A 21,603-nucleotide genomic window follows, 5' to 3' on the forward strand; every position below is an offset into this window, starting at 1 on the left:
GTGTTTTCTAAACGTGTGACTCTGTTCTGTTTTGTAATTCAGTTCAAGGGTAGCGGTGTTTACACTCCCTCTATAAGTTTTATCTTATGATAAGTGTCTTTTTCTGTGTGACTTATTTCACTTAGAATCGTCGTACCTAAATCCACTCATCATGCTGCTGCTAGCCTTATGACGTTGATTTCATGGCTGAGTGATATTCCATTGTACATAAGGACCACAACTTCTTTATCCATTTTTCTCTTTCCTGGGATATTTAAGGTGTAACGAAGTGGAGGTTCTTGTCAACAGAGCAGCCCTAAACTTTGGGGTGCCTGTGTCTTGCTGATTTTTAGTTTTCCCAATTTATACGCCCATAAGTGGAAGTGCCCTATGCTCTCTAAGCTGAATTCTTCAGATGTTTCAAGACACACGGTACACTTCTCCAGAGTGGCTGTTGTCAATTTACATCTCGCCCATCAACGTAGCAAGGCTCCCGTTTCTCCATGGCCTGTCCTGCATTTCTGGTTTTGACACTTTATTCAGCATGGCCCTTTTGACCGATGGGAAGCGAGACTTCTTTGTAGCGCTGATTTGCCTTTCCAGGTTGCTTGGTTGGCCAAAAAGGGCGTATGCGTTTTTTCCTGAATATATTCAGGAAAAAACGCATACGCCCTTTTTGGCCAAGGGCATCATTGTCCAGGTTTTGCCGCTTTTCCTGTGCTTTAAAGGCGATTCGAATCTCCCTCCTGAAATCTGTTTCCTGCAATTCTGCCTTGCTTTCAAATCCTCATCGTTGCCTTCCCTCAATATATTTGTGGACGAGAGTGATCATTTATAAGTCTGCAGGTTTGTGAATTGCAGTGCCCCTGAGCTCCATTTTTCAACTCGTTTTCTTGGGAGCTGGCCGCAAAAGCGCAGGATTGCTTCAGGCCCTACTCTGGTCCCGGGCGGCAGGCTGAGCCTGTGGTTAATTCTTCTTCCTGATGGGAAAATAGAGTGACCTGTGCCTGTCCCAACACCTAGAGCTAGTCTCTCATTGGTTCCCCCTCTTCCCGTTCATCCTCAGGACAAATAGCAACCTGTTCGGAACAGGAGGTTAAAGGTGCTGATTCTCCAAGGAGGGAGATTGCTAGTAAAGAGGCTGAAATGGCGAACCCGCGCACAAGGAGATGAGAAATGAGGTGCGTTTTAGAAACCTTTCCCGATCACAAGGTGTACCATCTTCTGGGTTTCTCATGCATGTTTTCGATGTAGGAAGATGCCCTTGAACCTGGAGATTTGGGACCCATGGGATGGGTACCACGCAGTATTACTTTAAAGGGTCTGCGTTTGCTCACCCAACCTCACCAACCCTCTCAGCCCCAAGAGTGTCCACCCTTATGTCTCAATCAGCTGTGGGTCTAGATATGGTCAATCCAGGTGGCATCACAGCCCCTGAACGAATTTTGGAAGAATTTCTCTCTCTTTCACTGTCTTTGTTTCACGGGTTTTTAAAAGTAATTGATTTTTATAATGGGGTTTAGCTGCTTTTCACTGCTGTGTTTATGCCGCTTTACACCCACTTGACTCACTTACAGAGAGATATCAATACATAGGTTTTAAGATTCTTACTAGTCAGATATATTCTTGGGCGGTGAATAGGGGGTGTTGAGTCCAATTCACTGAACTAGGAGTAGGTCTTGTCTATTACCTATTGGGTTTATGGAACGGTATCTGAGCTAATTTGAAACCCTTGTTTTATGCATCACCCCACCTCACCTTTCCCGTTAAGCAGCCATAGTGTGTTTTCTAAACGTGGGACTCTGTTCTGTTTTGTAATTCAGTTCAAGGGTAGCGGTGTTTACACTCCCTCTATAAGTGATATCTTATGATAAGTGTCTTTTTCTGTGTGACTTATTTCACTTAGTATCGTCGTACCTAAATCCACTCATCATGCTGCTGCTAGCCTTATGACGTTGATTTCATGGCTGAGTGATATTCCATTGTACATAAGGACCACAACTTCTTTATCCATTTTTCTCTTTCCTGGGATATTTAAGGTGTAACGAAGTGGAGGTTCTTGTCAACAGAGCAGACCTAAACTTTGGGGTGCCTGTGTCTTGCTGATTTTTAGTTTTCCCAATTTATACGCCCATAAGTGGAAGTGCCCTATGCTCTCTAAGCTGAGTTTTTTAGATGTTTCACGACACACCGTACACTTCTCCAGAGTGGCTGTTGTCAATTTACATCTCGCCCATCAGCGTAGCAAGGCTCCCGTTTCTCCATGGCCTGTCCTGCATTTCTGGTTTTGACACTTTATTCAGCATGGCCCTTTTGACCGATGGGAAGCGAGACTTCTGTGTAGCGCTGATATGCCTTTCCAGGTTGCTTGTTAGGCCAAAAAGGGCTTATGCGTTTTTTCCTGAATATATTCAGGAAAAAACGCATACGCCCTTTTTGGCCAAGGGCATCATTGTCGAGGTTTTGCCGCTTTTCCTGTGCTTTAAAGGCGATTCGAATCTCCCTCCTGAAATCTGTTTCCTGCAATTCTGCCTTGCTTTCAAATCCTCTTCGTTGCCTTCCCTCAATATACTTGTGGACGAGAGTGATCATTTATAAGTCTGCAGGTTTGTGAATTGCAGTGCCCCTGAGCTCCATTTTTCAACTCGTTTTCTTGGGAGCTGGCCGCAAAAGCGCAGGATTGCTTCAGGCCCTACTCTGGTCCCGGGCGGCAGGCTGAGCCTGTGGTTAATTCTTCTTCCTGATGGGAAAATAGAGTGACCTGTGCCTGTCCCAACACCTAGAGCTAGTCTCTCATTGGTTCCCCCTCTTCCCGTTCATCCTCAGGACAAATAGCAACCTGTACGGAACAGGAGGTTAAAGGTGCTGATTCTCCAAGGAGGGGGATTGCTAGTAAAGCGGCTGAAATGGCGAACCCGCGCACAAGGAGATGAGAAATGAGGTGCGTTTTAGAAACCTTTCCCGATCACACGGTGTACCGTCTTCTGGGTTTCTCATGCATGTTTTCGATGTAGGAAGATGCCCTTGAACCTGGAGATTTGGGACCCATGGGATGGGTACCACGCAGTATTACTTTAAAGGGTCTGCGTTTGCTCACCCAACCTCACCAACCCTCTCACCCCAAGAGTGTCCACCCTTATGTCTCAATCAGCTGTGGGTCTAGATATGGTCAATCCAGGTGGCATCACAGCCCCTGAACGAATTTTGGAAGAATTTCTCTCTCTTTCACTGTCTTTGTTTCACGGGTTTTTAAAAGTAATTGATTTTTATAATGGGGTTTAGCTGCTTTTCACTGCTGTGTTTATGCCGCTTTAAAACCACTTGACTCACTTACAGAGAGATATCAATACATAGGTTTTAAGATTCTTACTAGTCAGATATATTCTTGGGCGGTGAATAGGGGGTGTTGAGTCCAATTCACTGAGCTAGGAGTAGGTCTTGTCTATTACCTATTGGGTTTATGGAACGGTACCTGAGCTAATTTGAAACCCTTGTTTTATGCATCACCCCACCTCACCTTTCCCGTTAAGCAGCCATAGTGTGTTTTCTAAACGTGGGACTCTGTTCTGTTTTGTAATTCAGTTCAAGGGTAGCGGTGTTTACACTCCCTCTATAAGTGATATCTTATGATAAGTGTCTTTTTCTGTGTGACTTATTTCACTTAGTATCGTCGTACCTAAATCCACTCATCATGCTGCTGCTAGCCTTATGACGTTGATTTCATGGCTGAGTGATATTCCATTGTACATAAGGACCACAACTTCTTTATCCATTTTTCTCTTTCCTGGGATATTTAAGGTGTAAGGAAGTGGAGGTTCTTGTCAACAGAGCAGCCCTAAACTTTGGGGTGCCTGTGTCTTGCTGATTTTTAGTTTTCCCAGTTTATACGCCCATGTGTGGAAGTACCCTATGATCTCTAAGCTGAGTTTTTTATATGTTTCAGGACACACCGTACACTTCTCCAGAGTGGCTGTTTTCAATTTACATCTCGCCCATCAGCGTAGCAAGGCTCCCGTTTCTCCATGGCCTGTCCTGCATTTCTGGTTTTGACACTTTATTCAGCATGGTCCTCTTGACCGATGGGAAGCGATACTTCTTTGTAGCGCTGATTTGCCTTTCCAGGTTGCTTGGTTGGCCAAAAAGGGCGTATGCGTTTTTTCCTGAATATATTCAGGAAAAAACGCATACGCCCTTTTTGGCCAAGGGCATCATTGTCGAGGTTTTGCCGCTTTTCCTGTGCTTTAAAGGCGATTCGAATCTCCCTCCTGAAATCTGTTTCCTGCAATTCTGCCTTGCTTTCAAATCCTCTTCGTTGCCTTCCCTCAATATATTTGTGGATGAGAGTGATCATTTATAAGTCTGCAGGTTTGTGAATTGCAGTGCCACTGAGCTCCATTTTTCAACTCGCTTTCTTGGGAGCTGGCCGCAAAAGCGCAGGATTGCTTCAGGCCCTACTCTGGTCCCGGGCGGCAGGCTGAGCCTGTGGTTAATTCTTCTTCCTGATGGGAAAATAGAGTGACCTGTGCCTGTCCCAACACCTAGAGCTAGTCTCTCATTGGTTCCCCCTCTTTCCGTTCATCCTCAGGACAAATTGCAACCTATACGGAACAGGAGGTTAAAGGTGCTGATTCTCCAAGGAGGGAGATTGCTTGTAAAGCGGCTGGAATGGCGTACCCGCGCACAAGGAGATGAGAAATGAGGTGCGTTTTAGAAACCTTTCCCGATCACACGGTGTACCATCTTCTGGGTTTCTCATGCATGTTTTCGATGTAGGAAGATGCCCTTGAACCTGGAGATTTGGGACCCATGGGATGGGTACCACGCAGTATTACTTTAAAGGGTGTGCGTTTGCTCACCCAACCTCACCAAACCTCTCAGCCCCAAGAGTGTCCACCCTTATGTCTCAATCAGCTGTGGGTCTAGATATGGTCAATCCAGGTGGCATCACAGCCCCTGAACGAATTTTGGAAGAATTTCTCTCTCTTTCACTGTCTTTGTTTCACGGGTTTTTAAAAGTAATTGATTTTTATAATGGGGTTTAGCTGCTTTTCACTGCTGTGTTTATGCCGCTTTACACCCACTTGACTCACTTACAGAGAGATATCAATACATAGGTTTTAAGATTCTTACTAGTCAGATATATTCTTGGGCGGTGAATAGGGGGTGTTGAGTCCAATTCACTGAACTAGGAGTAGGTCTTGTCTATTACCTATTGGGTTTATGGAACGGTATCTGAGCTAATTTGAAACCCTTGTTTTATGCATCACCCCACCTCACCTTTCCCGTTAAGCAGCCATAGTGTGTTTTCTAAACGTGGGACTCTGTTCTGTTTTGTAATTCAGTTCAAGGGTAGCGGTGTTTACACTCCCTCTATAAGTGATATCTTATGATAAGTGTCTTTTTCTGTGTGACTTATTTCACTTAGAATCGTCGTACCTAAATCCACTCATCATGCTGCTGCTAGCCTTATGACGTTGATTTCATGGCTGAGTGATATTCCATTGTACATAAGGACCACAACTTCTTTATCCATTTTTCTCTTTCCTGGGATATTTAAGGTGTAACGAAGTGGAGGTTCTTGTCAACAGAGCAGCCCTAAACTTTGGGGTGCCTGTGTCTTGCTGATTTTTAGTTTTCCCAATTTATACGCCCATGTGTGGAAGTACCCTATGATCTCTAAGCTGAGTTTTTTATATGTTTCAGGACACACCGTACACTTCTCCAGAGTGGCTGTTTTCAATTTACATCTCGCCCATCAGCGTAGCAAGGCTCCCGTTTCTCCATGGCCTGTCCTGCATTTCTGGTTTTGACACTTTATTCAGCATGGTCCTCTTGACCGATGGGAAGCGATACTTCTTTGTAGCGCTGATTTGCCTTTCCAGGTTGCTTGGTTGGCCAAAAAGGGCGTATGCGTTTTTTCCTGAATATATTCAGGAAAAAACGCATACGCCCTTTTTGGCCAAGGGCATCATTGTCGAGGTTTTGCCGCTTTTCCTGTGCTTTAAAGGCGATTCGAATCTCCCTCCTGAAATCTGTTTCCTGCAATTCTGCCTTGCTTTCAAATCCTCTTCGTTGCCTTCCCTCAATATATTTGTGGACGAGAGTGATCATTTATAAGTCTGCAGGTTTGTGAATTGCAGTGCCCCTGAGCTCCATTTTTCAACTCGCTTTCTTGGGAGCTGGCCGCAAAAGCGCAGGATTGCTTCAGGCCCTACTCTGGTCCCGGGCGGCAGGCTGAGCCTGTGGTTAATTCTTCTTCCTGATGGGAAAATAGAGCGACCTGTGCCTGTCCCAACACCTAGAGCTAGTCTCTCATTGGTTCCCCCTTTTCCCGTTCATCCTCAGGACAAATTGCAACCTGTACGGAACAGGAGGTTAAAGGTGCTGATTCTCCAAGGAGGGAGATTGCTAGTAAAGCGGCTGAAATGGCGAACCCGCGCACAAGGAAATGAGAAATGAGGTGCGTTTTAGAAACCTTTCCCGATCACACGGTGTACCATCTTCTGGGTTTCTCATGCATGTTTTCGATGTAGGAAGATGCCCTTGAACCTGGAGATTTGGGACCCATGGGATGGGTACCACGCAGTATTACTTTAAAGGGTCTGCGTTTGCTCACCCAACCTCACCAAACCTCTCAGCCCCAAGAGTGTCCACCCTTATGTCTCAATCAGCTGTGGGTCTAGATATGGTCAATCCAGGTGGCATCACAGCCCCTGAACGAATTTTGTAAGAATTTCTCTCTCTTTCACTGTCTTTGATTCACGGGTTTTTAAAAGTAATTGATTTTTATAATGGGGTTTAGCTGCTTTTCACTGCTGTGTTTATGCCGCTTTACACCCACTTGACTCACTTACAGAGAGATATCAATACATAGGTTTTAAGATTCTTACTAGTCAGATATATTCTTGGGCGGTGAATAGGGGGTGTTGAGTCCAATTCACTGAGCTAGGAGTAAGTCTTGTCTATTACATATTGGGTTTATGGAACGGTATCTGAGCTAATTTGAAACCCTTGTTTTATGCATCACCCCACCTCACCTTTCCCGTTAAGCAGCCATAGTGTGTTTTCTAAACGTGTGACTCTGTTCTGTTTTGTAATTCAGTTCAAGGGTAGCGGTGTTTACACTCCCTCTATAAGTGATATCTTATGATAAGTGTCTTTTTCTGTGTGACTTATTTCACTTAGAATCGTCGTACCTAAATCCACTCATCATGCTGCTGCTAGCCTTATGACGTTGATTTCATGGCTGAGTGATATTCCATTGTACATAAGGACCACAACTTATTTATCCATTTTTCTCTTTCCTGGGATATTTAAGGTGTAACGAAGTGGAGGTTCTTGTCAACAGAGCAGCCCTAAACTTTGGGGTGCCTGTGTCTTGCTGATTTTTAGTTTTCCCAATTTATACGCCCATAAGTGGAAGTGCCCTATGCTCTCTAAGTTGAGTTTTTTAGATGTTTCAGGACACACGGTACACTTCTCCAGAGTGGCTGTTGTCAATTTACATCCTGTCCATCAGCGTAGCAAGGCTCCCTTTCTCCATGGCCTGTCCTGCATTTCTGGTTTTGACACTTTATTCAGCATGGCCCTTTTGACCGATGGGAAGCGAGACTTCTGTGTAGCGCTGATTTGCCTTTCCAGGTTGCTTGGTTGGCCGAAAAGGGCGTATGCGTTTTTTCCTGAATATATTCAGGAAAAAACGCATACGCCCTTTTTGGCCAAGGGCATCATTGTCGAGGTTTTGCCGCTTTTCCTGTGCTTTAAAGGCGATTCGAATCTCCCTCCTGAAATCTGTTTCCTGCAATTCTGCCTTGCTTTCAAATCCTGTTCGTTGCCTTCCCTCAATATATTTGTGGACGAGAGTGATCATTTATAAGTCTGCAGGTTTGTGAATTGCAGTGCCCCTGAGCTCCATTTTTCAACTCGTTTTCTTGGGAGCTGGCCGCAAAAGCGCAGGATTGCTTCAGGCCCTACTCTGGTCCCGGGCGGCAGGCTGAGCCTGTGGTTAATTCTTCTTCCTGATGGGAAAATAGAGTGACCTGTGCCTGTCCCAACACCTAGAGCTAGTCTCTCATTGGTTCCCCCTCTTCCCGTTCATCCTCAGGACAAATAGCAACCTGTACGGAACAGGAGGTTAAAGGTGCTGATTCTCCAAGGAGGGAGATTGCTAGTAAAGCGGCTGAAATGGCGAACCCGCGCACAAGGAGATGAGAAATGAGGTGCGTTTTAGAAAGCTTTCCCGATCACACGGTGTACCATCTTCTGCGTTTCTCATGCATGTTTTCGATGTAGGAAGATGCCCTTGAACCTGGAGATTTGGGACCCATGGGATGGGTACCACGCAGTATTACTTTAAAGGGTCTGCGTTTGCTCACCCAACCTCACCAACCCTCTCAGCCCCAAGAGTGTCCACCCTTATGTCTTAATCAGCTGTGGGTCTAGATATGGTCAATCCAGGTGGCATCACAGCCCCTGAACGAATTTTGGAAGAATTTCTCTCTCTTTCACTGTCTTTGTTTCACGGGTTTTTAAAAGTAATTGATTTTTATAATGGGGTTTAGCTGCTTTTCACTGCTGTGTTTATGCCGCTTTAAAACCACTTGACTCACTTACAGAGAGATATCAATACATAGGTTTTAAGATTCTTACTAATCAGATATATTCTTGGGCGGTGAATAGGGGGTGTTGAGTCCAATTCACTGAACTAGGAGTAGGTCTTGTCTATTACCTATTGGGTTTATGGAACGGTATCTGAGCTAATTTGAAACCCTTGTTTTATGCATCACCCCACCTCACCTTTCCCGTTAAGCAGCCATAGTGTGTTTTCTAAACGTGTGACTCTGTTCTGTTTTGTAATTCAGTTCAAGGGTAGCGGTGTTTACACTCCCTCTATAAGTGATATCTTATGATAAGTGTCTTTTTCTGTGTGACTTATTTCACTTAGAATCGTCGTACCTAAATCCACTCATCATGCTGCTGCTAGCCTTATGACGTTGATTTCATGGCTGAGTGATATTCCATTGTACATAAGGACCACAACTTCTTTATCCATTTTTCTCTTTCCTGGGATATTTAAGGTGTAACAAAGTGGAGGTTCTTGTCAACAGAGCAGCCCTAAACTTTGGTGTGCCTGTGTCTTGCTGATTTTTAGTTTTCCCAATTTATACGCCCATAAGTGGAAGTGCCCTATGCTCTCTAAGCTGAGTTTTTTAGATGTTTCAGGACACACCGTACACTTCTCCAGAGTGGCTGTTGTCAATTTACATCTCGCCCATCAGCGTAGCCAGGCTCCCGTTTCTCCATGGCCTGTCCTGCATTTCTGGTTTTGACACTTTATTCAGCATGGCCCTTTTGACCGATGGGAAGCGAGATTTCTTTGTAGCGCTGATTTGCCTTTCCAGGTTGCTTGGTTGGCCAAAAAGGGCGTATGCGTTTTTTCCTGAATATATTCAGGAAAAAACGCATACGCCCTTTTTGGCCAAGGGCATCATTGTCGAGGTTTTGCCGCTTTTCCTGTGCTTTAAAGGCGATTCGAATCTCCCTCCTGAAATCTGTTTCCTGCAATTCTGCCTTGCTTTCAAATCCTGTTCGTTGCCTTCCCTCAATATATTTGTGGACGAGAGTGATCATTTATAAGTCTGCAGGTTTGTGAATTGCAGTGCCCCTGAGCTCCATTTTTCAACTCGTTTTCTTGGGAGCTGGCCGCAAAAGCGCAGGATTGCTTCAGGCCCTACTCTGGTCCCGGGCGGCAGGCTGAGCCTGTGGTTAATTCTTCTTCCTGATGGGAAAATAGAGTGACCTGTGCCTGTCCCAACACCTAGAGCTAGTCTCTCATTGGTTCCCCCTCTTCCCGTTCATCCTCAGGACAAATAGCAACCTGTACGGAACAGGAGGTTAAAGGTGCTGATTCTCCAAGGAGGGAGATTGCTAGTAAAGCGGCTGAAATGGCGAACCCGCGCACAAGGAGATGAGAAATGAGGTGCGTTTTAGAAAGCTTTCCCGATCACACGGTGTACCATCTTCTGCGTTTCTCATGCATGTTTTCGATGTAGGAAGATGCCCTTGAACCTGGAGATTTGGGACCCATGGGATGGGTACCACGCAGTATTACTTTAAAGGGTCTGCGTTTGCTCACCCAACCTCAGCAACCCTCTCAGCCACAAGAGTGTCCACCCTTATGTCTCAATCAGCTGTGGGTCTAGATATGGTCAATCCAGGTGGCATCACAGCCCCTGAACGAATTTTGGAAGAATTTCTCTCTCTTTCACTGTCTTTGTTTCACGGGTTTTTAAAAGTAATTGATTTTTATAATGGGGTTTAGCTGCTTTTCACTGCTGTGTTTATGCCGCTTTAAAACCACTTGACTCACTTACAGAGAGATATCAATACATAGGTTTTAAGATTCTTACTAGTCAGATATATTCCTGGGCGGTGAATAGGGGGTGTTGAGTCCAATTCACTGAACTAGGAGTAGGTCTTGTCTATTACCTATTGGGTTTATGGAACGGTATCTGAGCTAATTTGAAACCCTTGTTTTATGCATCACCCCACCTCACCTTTCCCGTTAAGCAGCCATAGTGTGTTTTCTAAACGTGTGACTCTGTTCTGTTTTGTAATTCAGTTCAAGGGTAGCGGTGTTTACACTCCCTCTATAAGTGATATCTTATGATAAGTGTCTTTTTCTGTGTGACTTATTTCACTTAGAATCGTCGTACCTAAATCCACTCATCATGCTGCTGCTAGCCTTATGACGTTGATTTCATGGCTGAGTGATATTCCATTGTACATAAGGACCACAACTTCTTTATCCATTTTTCTCTTTCCTGGGATATTTAAGGTGTAACAAAGTGGAGGTTCTTGTCAACAGAGCAGCCCTAAACTTTGGTGTGCCTGTGTCTTGCTGATTTTTAGTTTTCCCAATTTATACGCCCATAAGTGGAAGTGCCCTATGCTCTCTAAGTTCAGTTTTTTAGATGTTTCAGGACACACCGTACACTTCTCCAGAGTGGCTGTTGTCAATTTACATCTCGCCCATCAGCGTAGCCAGGCTCCCGTTTCTCCATGGCCTGTCCTGCATTTCTGGTTTTGACACTTTATTCAGCATGGCCCTTTTGACCGATGGGAAGCGAGACTTCTTTGTAGCGCTGATTTGCCTTTCCAGGTTGCTTGGTTGGCCAAAAAGGGCGTATGCGTTTTTTCCTGAATATATTCAGGAAAAAACGCATACGCCCTTTTTGGCCAAGGGCATCATTGTCCAGGTTTTGCCGCTTTTCCTGTGCTTTAAAGGCGATTCGAATCTCCCTCCTGAAATCTGTTTCCTGCAATTCTGCCTTGCTTTCAAATCCTCTTCGTTGCCTTCCCTCGATATATTTGTGGACGAGAGTGATCATTTATAAGTCTGCAGGTTTGTGAATTGCAGTGCCCCTGAGCTCCATTTTTCAACTCGCTTTCTTGGGAGCTGGCCGCAAAAGCGCAGGATTGCTTCAGGCCCTACTCTGGTCCCGGGCGGCAGGCTGAGCCTGTGGTTAATTCTTCTTCCTGATGGGAAAATAGAGTGACCTGTGCCTGTCCCAACACCTAGAGCTAGTCTCTCATTGGTTCCCCCTCTTCCCGTTCATCCTCAGGACAAATTGCAACCTGTACGGAACAGGAGGTTAAAGGTGCTGATTCTCCAAGGAGGGAGATTGCTTGTAAAGCGGCTGGAATGGCGAACCCGTGCACAAGGAGATGAGAAATGAGGTGCGTTTTAGAAACCTTTCCCGATCACATGGTATACCATCTTCTGGGTTTCTCATGCATGTTTTTGATGTAGGAAGATGCCCTTGAACCTGGAGATTTGGGACCCATGGGATGGGTACCACGCAGTATTACTTTAAAGGGTCTGCGTTTGCTCACCCAACCTCACCAAACCTCTCAGCCCCAAGAGTGTCCAGCCTTATGTCTCAATCAGCTGTGGGTCTAGATATGGTCAATCCAGGTGGCATCACAGCCCCTGAACGAATTTTGGAAGAATTTCTCTCTCTTTCACTGTCTTTGTTTCACGGGTTTTTAAAAGTAATTGATTTTTATAATGGGGTTTATCTGCTTTTCACTGCTGTGTTTATGCCGCTTTACACCCACTTGACTCACTTACAGAGAGATATCAATACATAGGTTTTAAGATTCTTACTAGTCAGATATATTCTTGGGCGGTGAATAGGGGGTGTTGAGTCCAATTCACTGAGCTAGGAGTAAGTCTTGTCTATTATATATTGGGTTTATGGAACGGTATCTGAGCTAATTTGAAACCCTTGTTTTATGCATCACCCCACCTCACCTTTCCCGTTAAGCAGCCATAGTGTGTTTTCTAAACGTGTGACTCTGTTCTGTTTTGTAATTCAGTTCAAGGGTAGCGGTGTTTACACTCCCTCTATAAGTGATATCTTATGATAAGTGTCTTTTTCTGTGTGACTTATTTCACTTAGAATCGTCGTACCTAAATCCACTCATCATGCTGCTGCTAGCCTTATGACGTTGATTTCATGGCTGAGTGATATTCCATTGTACATAAGGACCACAACTTCTTTATCTATTTTTCTCTTTCTTGGGATATTTAAGGTGTAAAGAAGTGGAGGTTCTTGTCAACAGAGCAGCCCTAAACTTTGGGGTGCCTGTGTCTTGCTGATTTTTAGTTTTCCCAATTTATACGCCCATAAGTGGAAGTGCCCTATGCTCTCTAAGTTGAGTTTTTTAGATGTTTCAGGACACACGGTACACTTCTCCAGAGTGGCTGTTGTCAATTTACATACTGTCCATCAGCGTAGCAAGGCTCCCGTTTCTCCATGGCCTGTCCTGCATTTCTGGTTTTGACACTTTATTCAGCATGGCCCTTTTGACCGATGGGAAGCGAGACTTCTTTGTAGCGCTGATTTGCCTTTCCAGGTTGCTTGGTTGGCCAAAAAGGGCGTATGCGTTTTTTCCTGAATATATTCAGGAAAAAACGCATACGCCCTTTTTGGCCAAGGGCATCATTGTCGAGGTTTTGCCGCTTTTCCTGTGCTTTAAAGGCGATTCGAATCTCCCTCCTGAAATCTGTTTCCTGCAATTCTGCCTTGCTTTCAAATCCTCTTCGTTGCCTTCCCTCAATATATTTGTGGACGAGAGTGATCATTTATAAGTCTGCAGGTTTGTGAATTGCAGTGCCCCTGAGCTGCATTTTTCAACTCGCTTTCTTGGGAGCTGGCCGCAAAACCGCAGGATTGCTTTAGGCCCCACTCTGGTCCCGGGCGGCAGGCTGAGCCTGTGGTTAATTCTTCTTCCTGATGGGAAAATAGAGTGACCTGTGCCTGTCCCAACACCTAGAGCTAGTCTCTCATTGGTTCCCCCTCTTCCCGTTCATCCTCAGGACAAATTGCAACCTGTACGGAACAGGAGGTTAAAGGTGCTGATTCTCCAAGGAGGGAGATTGCTTGTAAAGCGGCTGGAATGGCGAACACGCGCACAAGGAGATGAGAAATGAGGTGCGTTTTAGAAACCTTTCCCGATCACACGGTGTACCATCTTCTGGGTTTCTCATGCATGTTTTCGATGTAGGAAGATGCCCTTGAACCTGGAGATTTGGGACCCATGGGATGGGTACCACGCAGTATTACGTTAAAGGGTCTGCGTTTGCTCACACAACCTCACCAAACCTCTCAGCCCCAAGAGTGTCCACCCTTATGTCTCAATCAGCTGTGGGTCTAGATATGGTCAATCCAGGTGGCATCACAGCCCCTGAACGAATTTTGGAAGAATTTCTCTCTCTTTCACTGTCTTTGTTTCACGGGTTTTTAAAAGTAATTGATTTTTATAATGGGGTTTAGCTGCTTTTCACTGCTGTGTTTATGCCGCTTTACACCCACTTGACTCACTTACAGAGAGATATCAATACATAGGTTTTAAGATTCTTACTAGTCAGATATATTCTTGGGCGGTGAATAGGGGGTGTTGAGTCCAATTCACTGAACTAGGAGTAGGTCTTGTCTATTACCTATTGGGTTTATGGAACGGTATCTGAGCTAATTTGAAACCCTTGTTTTATGCATCACCCCACCTCACCTTTCCCGTTAAGCAGCCATAGTGTGTTTTCTAAACGTGTGACTCTGTTCTGTTTTGTAATTCAGTTCAAGGGTAGCGGTGTTTACACTCCCTCTATAAGTGATATCTTATGATAAGTGTCTTTTTCTGTGTGACTTATTTCACTTAGAATCGTCGTACCTAAATCCACTCATCATGCTGCTGCTAGCCTTATGACGTTGATTTCATGGCTGAGTGATATTCCATTGTACATAAGGACCACAACTTCTTTATCCATTTTTCTCTTTCCTGGGATATTTAAGGTGTAACAAAGTGGAGGTTCTTGTCAACAGAGCAGCCCTAAAGTTTGGTGTGCCTGTGTCTTGCTGATTTTTAGTTTTCCCAATTTATACGCCCATAAGTGGAAGTGCCCTATGCTCTCTAAGCTGAGTTTTTTAGATGTTTCAGGACACACCGTACACTTCTCCAGAGTGGCTGTTGTCAATTTACATCTCGCCCATCAACGTAGCAAGGCTCCCATTTCTCCATGGCCTGTCCTGCATTTCTGGTTTTGACACTTTATTCAGCATGGCCCTTTTGACCGATGGGAAGCGAGACTTCTTTGTAGCGCTGATTTGCCTTTCCAGGTTGCTTGGTTGGCCAAAAAGGGCGTATGCGTTTTTTCCTGAATATATTCAGGGAAAAACGCATACGCCCTTTTTGGCCAAGGGCATCATTGTCGAGGTTTTGCCGCTTTTCCTGTGCTTTAAAGGCGATTCGAGTCTCCCTCCTGAAATCTGTTTCCTGCAATTCTGCCTTGCTTTCAAATCCTCTTCGTTGCCTTCCCTCAATATATTTGTGGACGAGAGTGATCATTTATAAGTCTGCAGGTTTGTGAATTGCAGTGCCCCTGAGCTCCATTTTTCAACTCGCTCTCTTGGGAGCTGGCCGCAAAAGCGCAGGATTGCTTCAGGCCCTACTCTGGTCTCGGGCGGCAGGCTGAGCCTGTGGTTAATTCTTCTTCCTGATGGGAAAATAGAGTGACCTGTGCCTGTCCCAACACCAAGAGCTAGTCTCTCATTGGTTCCCCCTCTTTCCGTTCATCCTCAGGACAAATTGCAACCTATACGGAACAGGAGGTTAAACGTGCTGATTCTCCAAGGAGGGAGATTGCTTGTAAAGCGGCTGGAATGGCGAACCCGCGCACAAGGAGATGAGAAATGAGGTGCGTTTTAGAAACCTTTCCCGATCACACGGTGTACCATCTTCTGGGTTTCTCATGCATGTTTTCGATGTAGGAAGATGCCCTTGAACCTGGAGATTTGGGACCCATGGGATGGGTACCACGCAGTATTACTTTAAAGGGTCTGCGTTTGCTCACCCAACCTCACCAAACCTCTCAGCCCCAAGAGTGTCCACCCTTATGTCTCAATCAGCTGTGGGTCTAGATATGGTCAATCCAGGTGGCATCACAGCCCCTGAACGAATTTTGTAAGAATTTCTCTCTCTTTCACTGTCTTTGATTCACGGGTTTTTAAAAGTAATTGATTTTTATAATGGGGTTTAGCTGCTTTTCACTGCTGTGTTTATGCCACTTTACACCCACTTGACTCACTTACAGAGAGATATCAATACATAGGTTTTAAGATTCTTACTAGTCAGATATATTCTTGGGCGGTGAATAGGGGGTGTTGAGTCCAATTCACTGAACTAGGAGTAGGTCTTGTCTATTACCTATTGGGTTTATGGAACGGTATCTGAGCTAATTTGAAACCCTTGTTTTATGCACCACCCCACCTCACCTTTCCCGTTAAGCAGCCATAGTGTGTTTTCTAAACGTGAGACTCTGTTCTGTTTTGTAATTCAGTTCAAGGGTAGCGGTGTTTACACTCCCTCTATAAGTGATATCTTATGATAAGTGTCTTTTTCTGTGTGACTTATTTCACATAGAATCGTCGTACCTAAATCCACTCATCATGCTGCTACTAGCCTTATGACGTTGGTTTCATGGCTGAGTGATATTCCATTGTACATAAGGACCACAACTTCTTTATTCATTTTTCTCTTTCCTGGGATATTTAAGGTGTAAGGAAGTGGAGGTTCTTGTCAACAGAACAGCCCTAAACTTTGGGGTGCCTGTGTCTTGCTGATTTTTAGTTTTCCCAATTTATACGCCCATGTGTGGAAGTACACTATGATCTCTAAGCTGAGTTTTTTATATGTTTCAGGACACAACGTACACTTCTCCAGAGTGGCTGTTGTCAATTTACATCTCGCCCATCAACGTAGCAAGGCTCCCGTTTCTCCATGGCCTGTCCTGCATTTCTGGTTTTGACACTTTATTCAGCATGGCCCTCTTGACCGATGGGAAGCGAGACTTCTTTGTAGCGCTGATTTGCCTTTCCAGGTTGATTGGTTGGCCAAAAAGGGCGTATGCGTTTTTTCCTGAATATATTCAGGAAAAAACGCATACGCCCTTTTTGGCCAAGGGCATCATTGTCGAGATTTTGCTGCTTTTCCTGTGCTTTAAAGGCGATTCGAATCTCCCTCCTGAAATCTGTTTCCTGCAATTCTGCCTTGCTTTCAAATCCTCTTCGTTGCCTTCCCTCAATATATTTGTGGACGAGAGTGGTCATTTATAAGTCTGCAGGTTTGTGAATTGCAGTGCCCCTGAGCTCCATTTTTCAACTCGCTTTCTTGGGAGCTGGCCGCAAAAGCGCAGGATTGCTTCAGGCCCTAATCTGGTCACGGGCGGCAGGCTGAGCCTGTGGTTAATTCTTCTTCCTGATGGGAAAATAGAGTGACCTGTGCCTGTCCCAACACCTAGAGCTAGTCTCTCATTGGTTCCCCCTCTTTCCGTTCATCCTCAGGACAAATTGCAACCTATACGGAACGGGAGGTTAAAGGTGCTGATTCTCCAAGGAGGGAGATTGCTTGTAAAGCGGCTGGAATGGCGAACCCGCGCACAAGGAGATGAGAAATGAGGTGCGTTTTAGAAACCTTTCCCGATCACACGGTGTACCATCTTCTGGGTTTCTCATGCATGTTTTCGATGTAGGAAGATGCCCTTGAACCTGGAGATTTGGGACCCATGGGATGGGTACCACGCAGTATTACTTTAAAGGGTCTGCATTTGCTCACCCAACCTCACCAAACCTCTCAGCCCCAAGAGTGTCCACCCTTATGTCTCAATCAGCTGTGGGTCTAGATATGGTCAATCCAGGTGGCATCACAACTCCTGAACGAATTTTGGAAGAATTTCTCTCTCTTTCACTGTCTTTGTTTCACGGGTTTTTAAAAGTAATTGATTTTTATAATGGGGTTTAGCTGCTTTTCACTGCTGTGTTTATGCCGCTTTACACCCACTTGACTCACTTACAGAGAGATATCAATACATAGGTTTTAAGATTCTTACTAGTCAGATATATTCTTGGGCGGTGAAGAGGGGGTGTTGAGTCCAATTCACTGAACTAGGAGTAGGTCTTGTCTATTACCTATTGGGTTTATGGAACGGTATCTGAGCTAATTTGAAACCCTTGTTTTATGCATCACCCCACCTCACCTTTCCCGTTAAGCAGCCATAGTGTGTTTTCTAAACGTGTGACTCTGTTCTGTTTTGTAATTCAGTTCAAGGGTAGCGGTGTTTACACTCCCTCTATAAGTGATATCTTATGATAAGTGTCTTTTTCTGTGTGACTTATTTCACTTAGAATCGTCGTATCTAATTCCACTCATCATGCTGCTCCTAGCCTTATGACGTTGATTTCATGAATGAGTGATATTCCATTGTACATAAGGACCACAACTTCTTTATCCATTTTTCTCTTTCCTGGGATATTTAAGGTGTAACGAAGTGGAGGTTCTTGTCAACAGAGCAGCCCTAAACTTTGGGGTGCCTGTGTCTTGCTGATTTTTAGTTTTCCCAATTTATACGCCCATAAGTGGAAGTGCCCTATGCTCTCTAAGCTGAGTTTTTTAGATGTTTCAGGACACACCGTACACTTCTCGAGAGTGGCTGTTGTCAATTTACATCTCGCCCATCAGCGTAGCAAGGCTCCCGTTTCTCCATGACCTGTCCTGCATTTCTTGTTTTGACACTTTATTCAGCATGGCCGTTTTGACCGATGGGAAGCGAGACTTCTTCGTAGCGCTGATTTGCCTTTCCAGGTTGCTTGGTTGGCCAAAAAGGGCGTATGCGTTTTTTCCTGAATATATTCAGGAAAAAACGCATACGCCCTTTTTGGCCAAGGGCATCATTGTCGAGGTTTTGCCGCTTTTCCTGTGCTTTAAAGGCGATTCGAATCTCCCTCCTGAAATCTGTTTCCTGCAATTCTGCCTTGCTTTCAAATCCTCTTCGTTGCCTTCCCTCAATATATTTGTGGACGAGAGTGATCATTTATAAGTCTGCAGGTTTGTGAATTGCAGTGCCCCTGAGCTCCATTTTTCAAATCGCTTTCTTGGGAGCTGGCCGCAAAAGCGCAGGATTGCTTCAGGCCCTACTCTGGTCCCGGGCGGCAGGCTGAGCCTGTGGTTAATTCTTCTTCCTGATGGGAAAATAGAGTGACCTGTGCCTGTCCCAACACCTAGAGCTAGTCTCTCATTGGTTCCCCCTCTTTCCGTTCATCCTCAGGACAAATTGCAACCTATACGGAACAGGAGGTTAAAGGTGCTGATTCTCCAAGGAGGGAGATTGCTTGTAAAGCGGCTGGAATGGCGTACCCGCGCACAAGGAGATGAGAAATGAGGTGCGTTTTAGAAACCTTTCCCGATCACACGGTGTACCATCTTCTGGGTTTCTCATGCATGTTTTCGATGTAGGAAGATGCCCTTGAAGCTGGAGATTTGGGACCCATGGGATGGGTACCACGCAGTATTACTTTAAAGGGTCTGCGTTTGCTCACCCAACCTCACCAAACCTCTCAGCCCCAAGAGTGTCCACCCTTATGTCTCAATCAGCTGTGGGTCTAGATATGGTCAATTCAGGTGGCATCACAGCCCCTGAACGAATTTTGGAAGAATTTCTCTCTCTTTCACTGTCTTTGTTTCACGGGTTTTTAAAAGTAATTGATTTTTATAATGGGGTTTAGCTGCTTTTCACTGCTGTGTTTATGCCGCTTTACACCCACTTGACTCACTTACAGAGAGATATCAATACATAGGTTTTAAGATTCTTACTAGTCAGATATATTCTTGGGCGGTGAATAGGGGGTGTTGAGTCCAATTCACTGAACTAGGAGTAGGTCTTGTCTATTACCTATTGGGTTTATGGAACGGTATCTGAGCTAATTTGAAACCCTTGTTTTATGCATCACCCCACCTCACCTTTCCCGTTAAGCAGCCATAGTGTGTTTTCTAAACGTGTGACTCTGTTCTGTTTTGTAATTCAGTTCAAGGGTAGCGGTGTTTACACTCCCTCTATAAGTGATATCTTATGATAAGTGTCTTTTTCTGTGTGACTTATTTCACTTAGAATCGTCGTACCTAAATCCACTCATCATGCTGCTGCTAGCCTTATGACGTTGATTTCATGGATGAGTGATATTCCATTGTACATAAGGACCACAACTTCTTTATCCATTTTTCTCTTTCCTGGGATATTTAAGGTGTAAGGAAGTGGAGGTTCTTGTCAACAGAGCAGCCCTAAACTTTGGGGTGCCTGTGTCTTGCTGATTTTTAGTTTTCCCAATTTATACGCCCATGTGTGGAAGTACCCTATGATCTCTAAGCTGAGTTTTTTATATGTTTCAGGACACACCGTACACTTCTCCAGAGTGGCTGTTTTCAATTTACATCTCGCCCATCAGCGTAGCAAGGCTCCCGTTTCTCCATGGCCTGTCCTGCATTTCTGGTTTTGACACTTTATTCAGCATGGTCCTCTTGACCGATGGGAAGCGATACTTCTTTGTAGCGCTGATTTGCCTTTCCAGGTTGCTTGGTTGGCCAAAAAGGGCGTATGCGTTTTTTCCTGAATATATTCAGGAAAAAACGCATACGCCCTTTTTGGCCAAGGGCATCATTGTCGAGGTTTTGCCGCTTTTCCTGTGCTTTAAAGGCGATTCGAATCTCCCTCCTGAAATCTGTTTCCTGCAATTCTGCCTTGCTTTCAAATCCTCTTCGTTGCCTTCCCTCAATATATTTGTGGACGAGAGTGATCATTTATAAGTCTGCAGGTTTGTGAATTGCAGTGCCCCTGAGCTCCATTTTTCAACTCGCTTTCTTGGGAGCTGGCCACAAAAGCGCAGGATTGCTTCAGGCCCTACTCTGGTCCCGGGCGGCAGGCTGAGCCTGTGGTTAATTCTTCTTCCTGATGGGAAAATAGAGCGACCTGTGCCTGTCCCAACACCTAGAGCTAGTCTCTCATTGGTTCCCCCTTTTCCCGTTCATCCTCAGGACAAATTGCAACCTGTACGGAACAGGAGGTTAAAGGTGCTGATTCTCCAAGGAGGGAGATTGCTAGTAAAGCGGCTGAAATGGCGAACCCGCGCACAAGGAAATGAGAAATGAGGTGCGTTTTAGAAACCTTTCCCGATCACACGGTGTACCATCTTCTGGGTTTCTCATGCATGTTTTCGATGTAGGAAGATGCCCTTGAAGCTGGAGATTTGGGACCCATGGGATGGGTACCACGCAGTATTACTTTAAAGGGTCTGCGTTTGCTCACCCAACCTCACCAAACCTCTCAGCCCCAAGAGTGTCCACCCTTATGTCTCAATCAGCTGTGGGTCTAGATATGGTCAATCCAGGTGGCATCACAGCCCCTGAACGAATTTTGTAAGAATTTCTCTCTCTTTCACTGTCTTTGATTCACGGGTTTTTAAAAGTAATTGATTTTTATAATGGGGTTTAGCTGCTTTTCACTGCTGTGTTTATGCCGCTTTACACCCACTTGACTCCCTTACAGAGAGATATCAATACATAGGTTTTAAGATTCTTACTAGTCAGATATATTCTTGGGCGGTGAATAGGGGGTGTTGAGTCCAATTCACTGAGCTAGGAGTAAGTCTTGTCTATTACATATTGGGTTTATGGAACGGTATCTGAGCTAATTTAAAACCCTTGTTTTATGCATCACCCCACCTCACCTTTCCCGTTAAGCAGCCATAGTGTGTTTTCTAAACGTGTGACTCTGTTCTGTTTTGTAATTCAGTTCAAGGGTAGCGGTGTTTACACTCCCTCTATAAGTGATATCTTATGATAAGTGTCTTTTTCTGTGTGACTTATTTCACTTAGAATCGTCGTACCTAAATCCACTCATCATGCTGCTGCTAGCCTTATGACGTTGATTTCATGGCTGAGTGATATTCCATTGTACATAAGGACCACAACTTCTTTATCCATTTTTCTCTTTCCTGGGATATTTAAGGTGTAACGAAGTGGAGGTTCTTGTCAACAGAGCAGCCCTAAACTTTGGGGTGCCTGTGTCTTGCTGATTTTTAATTTTCCCAATTTATACGCCCATAAGTGGAAGTGCCCTATGCTCTCTAAGCTGAGTTTTTTAGATGTTTCAGGACACACGGTACACTTCTCCAGAGTGGCTGTTGTCAATTTACATCCTGTCCATCAGCGTAGCAAGGCTCCCGTTTCTCCATG

This window comes from Balaenoptera physalus (genome assembly GCF_965194825.1).
Source record: "Balaenoptera physalus genome assembly, chromosome: 8".
NCBI classification, from domain to species: domain Eukaryota; kingdom Metazoa; phylum Chordata; class Mammalia; order Artiodactyla; family Balaenopteridae; genus Balaenoptera; species Balaenoptera physalus.